A 5,605-nucleotide genomic window follows, 5' to 3' on the forward strand; every position below is an offset into this window, starting at 1 on the left:
TTGCCAGTGAAGCTGTCTTCACCAATCCCCATCCTTTATAACCCCTGACCCTCTCCCTCTCCACCAATCACAAGCCTCTGTGCCTCGACCCCCCCCCCCCCCCACCCCACTCTCTCCACCAATCCCCATCCTCAGCCGATTGGCCCAGTGCTATCTCTCTGTCCAGAAGCCTATCTGACCACCTGGTAGCAGCAGGTGTTCGTCCAGGGTTACAGTAGCTTCTGCCTCTCAATAAGAACCTCTTCAATGATTAACAAGCTGTGATGGAATCCTTCTAATGGCTGTTCTAGATTGGTGCGGAGCGTGGACAGCCAAGGTCATTGGTCTGTTCTGACACTGTGACTTGGAACGCAGTCATATTACATCTTATGAAAAACATCGAGCAAACGTTTTAGCAATCAGTATCGGTTGTGGTCAGATCAGACGGTTGATTCTGATGATACAGAACGACCGGGCCTGTATATTACTGAGACTTTTGCTTTGACACAAGCGTGTGGAGGCGTAGGGATGATGTGGAAATGACGCAACCTATTGGGTAGGTTACTGCCCCCGTACCTCTCTTTTACCCCATTGATGAAGAAGTGCACAACAATCAGAAATCACAAGGAGATGTATTGGATTCAGACTCGTTCCATTTTATTTATATACTGTACACTTACAGAAGAGATGCATATCTATGGAAAGATGTCAACGTGTTTCAATAACACCAAGACAACTGATCTGCCGCAGATACAGAATATCAACAGAATGTACATCATCATCGTTTCTCCCCTAGAGTTGCACAGTAACTTTCCCCAAATTCCCGGGTTTTCCAGAAATTCTGATGGTAAAATGATAGGAATTAGGAGGTAATAAGCAGAAACAAACCTCCAACCAGGATTTGTGGAAAACCTGGGAATTTCGGGAAAGTTACCGGAATTTTACAACCCTATTTCTCCCTAATCTCATGTGCCATACGTTACAGCTAGGCCTAGGACGTTGACTGGACCTTAAAGTTCTGTTGTGAAGACCTAGGTGGTTGACTGGACCTTAAAGTTCTGTTGTGAAGACCTAGGACGTTGACTGGACCTTAAAGTTCTGTTGTGAAGACCTAGGACGTTGACTGGACCTTAAAGTTCTGTTGTGAAGACCTAGGACGTTGACTGGACCTTAAAGTTCTGTTGTGAAGTCCTAGGACGTTGACTGGACCTTAAAGTTCTGTTGTGAAGTCCTAGGACGTTGACTGGACCTTAAAGTTCTGTTGTGAAGACCTAGGTGGTTGACTGTACATTACAGTTTTGTTGTGAAGGCCTAGGTGGATGACTGTACATTACAGTTTTGTTGTGAAGGCCTAGGTGGATGACTGTACATTACAGTTTTGTTGTGAAGACCTAGGTGGATGACTGTACATGACAGTTTTGTTGTGAAGGCCTAGGTGGTTGACTGTACATGACAGTTTTGTTGTGAAGGCCTAGGTGGATGACTGTACATTACAGTTTTGTTGTGAAGGCCTAGGTGGATGACTGTACATTACAGTTTTGTTGTGAAGGCCTAGGTGGTTGACTGTACATTAACGTTAAAGTATTTCTCCCAGACCCATGGAACACATTAAACCTCTACATGTACCAGTCTCCCTATACGAAGGCAACTATGAATACAACATGTCACACTGAGTGTACCAAACGTTAGGAACATCTTCCTGCCCTCAGAACAGCCTCAATTCACACGGACTCTACAAGGTGTCGAAAGCATTCCATTAAAGCGGGAATCCTTAGTCGAAACAATAACAAAGGAACTCCCCACCCCTTTTGGTTAAAATCTGAGGGATGGGGCTGAAGAAATGTAACCACTGTCAAATTCATAGACGGAGAGATATATGCAAAGACTGACCATCCATGATATCAAAACCATTGTTTTAACCATGTTTTGAGGCTGTATAGTGTTTGCTTACATTTACTTTGTTTACAAACATTGGAGTAAAACAATATTATATGTTGGGTTCTGATGGCGTGTGACAGTTTAACTAAGCTCATGAGGCATTTACAAGTTAAATTCTTGAAGAATAAAAAAAAGTTCAAATAATTAATTTAAAGTAAAAGAAAGAAAGGAAGAATGTAGTAACTGCAGATTGGCTCTTTAAAGTTTCCTTCAATTTAAAGCAGTTGCACAAAACATATTCAGGTGAAATTTCCCTTAAATGAAGTGAAACGTTTAAGGATGCCCATGAGGTCCCTTATCTGCTTGTCGGGGTTCAAGCTGTGGACCCACTGTGTCACTGTCAGGACAAATTGGACACATCGCCTCAGGATGAGCTACTTCTGAGCTCCTTACCATGCCTGCCAAATATCAGAACTCAAAATCAACCAGATCATGCAAAATGCTTATGATGTATTTTGGACTATTTTTAATGATATTTACTTTAAACGTCTTCTTATCCCGAACCGCTGGAACGATCGGAACCAAATGTTGCGTATAGCGTGTATGGATGCACGTCTTTAAGAGTCTAGCTAAAACGCCATGGACGCTATGAACCAATGAGCTTGCATGACATTTTTTTCCTGTCTTTACAGCGCCACTATGTTGCCAAACTCAACCATACTCTACAAGTTAGCTAGACTCACCTCCCTTAGCATGTGTGCCAAATTTCATCACTCAGATTCAAACAGAACAAGAATATTGATCTAAATATGCTTAGATAAGTCTTGACAGGGTTTGGAACATGTGTCCCCATCCTTGTCTGATTTGTATGCGTCTAAGTATGTGTAAGACCACGCACATGTGAATGTTCATTGGTCAATAGCTGCCATGTTGTTTTTGTTACTAGTCTGGAAAATATTGTGTTGAGAGACCTTGGTCCATACATGCCACATGCCAAGTTTAATTCAGATCGGTCAATCGGTGCTAGAGGAGTAGTATTTTAAGTGATTTTCACAACATTCAAAATGGTGGAAAATCCATCATGGCGGACTATAGGTTCTTGAGCCGAATGTGTTCCTTGTGAGGAGAGGGAACTATGAACTAAATTTCATGACTCTCGGTCACACGGGGTGCGGGGGGGGGGGGGGGGGGGAAACCTTTAAAGTGTAGCATTTTCAATCGCTTGTTTTCGCGCCGCCATTTGGCCAATTGGCATGATATCGCACGAGGGGGTGTGGTCCTTGGGCCTTTATCATGTTGCTAAGTTGCACAGTCCTGGCCTTTACCATGTTGCTAAGTTGCACAGTCCTGGGCCTTTTCATTTCACAGGAATTTGAATTTTTTTCAACGGAGGAAAAAGGAACATAAGGAACAAATACAATGCCATAGCGTTTCACTTCCCTGCTTGAACCCCTACATAGATAGTACATATAACATTATTAGGCCACTACAGATCTACAATACAACATTTGTAATACCACCATACATTTGACATTTTACAGCAGACACTCTTATCCAGAGATAGTTACACTTAATGCATTTATCTTAAGATAGCTAGGTGGGACAACCACATATCACAGGCATAGTAAGTAAATGTTTTCCTCATTAAAGTAGCTATCAGCAAGGTCAGAGCTAGTATTTTTATTTTTTATTTAACCTTTATTAAACTAGGCAAGTCAGTTTAAGGACAAATTCTTATATACAATGACGGCCTAGGAACAGTGGGTTAACTGCCTTGTTCAGGGGCAGAACGGCAGATTTGTACCTTGTCAGCTCAGGGATTCGATCTAGCAACCTTTCGGTTACTGGCCCAATACTCTAACCACTTGGCTACCTGACGCCCCGAAAGTGGCAAAAAAGTCAAGTGCAAGAGTTTGTTCACAAAATCCTTTTTTTAAAGAAGTAACTTGCTTATCACTTTTTCCATGTGGTTTCTTCCTTCACAGACTCCATGAAATTATGACCTCTTCCTAAAATTTTGCTCAAATTATTAATTGTGTATATGGTTCCACTCTCTCCCCTACAAAAAGTTTAGAAAATTAACACAAATTGTAGTGAATCTCCCCTAACTACTCAGCCAACACATAGTATAACTGTTGTGCTGTCTTTCTATTCAGTTAAATGTTTTTCAAATGATCTACATCAGCTTTATTAATAGATTTCTGAAGAATCAACAATGGTGCAGGTCCAATGAATGTGTTCATTTTCGAAAGCTTCTGCATGGAATTTGTACGTTGTCTTAAGTTTCTCTATCTTCAACCTAGGTTCTGACCAGGAAATATAATTACAACACATACTATATCTGTATGGTTCTAGAATTACAACACATATTATATCTGTATGGTTCTAGAATTAAAATACATATTATATCTGTATGGTTCTAGAATTAAAACACATATTATATCTGTATGGTTCTAGAATTAAAACACATATTATATCTGTATGGTTCTAGAATTAAAACACATATTATATCTGTATGGTTCTAGAATTAGAAGACATATTATATCTGTATGGTTCTAGAATTAAAATACATATTATATCTGTATGGTTCTAGAATTAAAATACATATTATATCTGTATGGTTCTAGAATTAAAACACATATTATATCTGTATGGTTTTAGAATTAAAACACATATTATATCTGTATGGTTCTAGAATTAAAGCACATATTATATCTGTATAGATCTAGAATTAAAGCACATATTATATCTGTATGGTTCCAGAATTAGAACACATATTATATCTGTATGGTTCTAGAATTAGAACACATATTATATCTGTATGGTTCTAGAATTAAAACACATATTATATCTGTATGGTTCTAGAATTAAAACACATATTATATCTGTATGGTTCTAGAATTAAAACACATATTATATATGTAATAGTTCTAGAATTAAAACACATATTATATCTGTATAGATCTAGAATTAAAGCACATATTATATCTGTATGGTTCTAGAATTAGAACACATATTATATCTGTATGGTTCTAGAAATAAACACATATTATATCTGTATGGTTCTAGAATTAAAACACATATTATATCTGTATGGTTCTAGAATTAAAACACATATTATACCTGTATGGTTCTAGAATTAAAACACATATTATATCTGTATGGTTCTAGAATTAAAACACATATTATATCTGTATGGTTCTAGAATTAAACACATATTATATCTGTATGGTTCTAGAATTAAAACACATTATATCTGTATGGTTCTAGAATTAAAACACATATTATATCTGTATGGTTCTAGAATTAAAACACATATTATATCTGTATGGTTCTAGAATTAAAACACATATTATATCTGTATGGTTCTAGAATTAGAACACATAGTATATCTGTATGGTTCTAGAATTAAAACACATATTATATCTGTATGGTTCTAGAATTAAAACACATATTATATCTGTATGGTTCTAGAATTAGAACACATATTATATCTGTATGGTTCTAGAATTAGAACACATATTATATCTGTATGGTTCTAGAATTAAAACACATATTATATCTGTATGGTTCTAGAATTAAAACACATATTATATCTGTATGGTTCTAGAATTAGAACACATATTATATCTGTATGGTTCTAGAATTAGAACACATATTATATCTGTATGGTTCTAGAATTAGAACACATATTATATCTGTATTGTCCTAGAATTAAAACACATATTATCTATTTGTGGTTCTAGAA

The sequence above is a fragment of the Salvelinus namaycush genome, unplaced genomic scaffold, assembly GCF_016432855.1.
Source record: "Salvelinus namaycush isolate Seneca unplaced genomic scaffold, SaNama_1.0 Scaffold207, whole genome shotgun sequence".
Classification (NCBI taxonomy): Eukaryota; Metazoa; Chordata; class Actinopteri; order Salmoniformes; family Salmonidae; genus Salvelinus; species Salvelinus namaycush.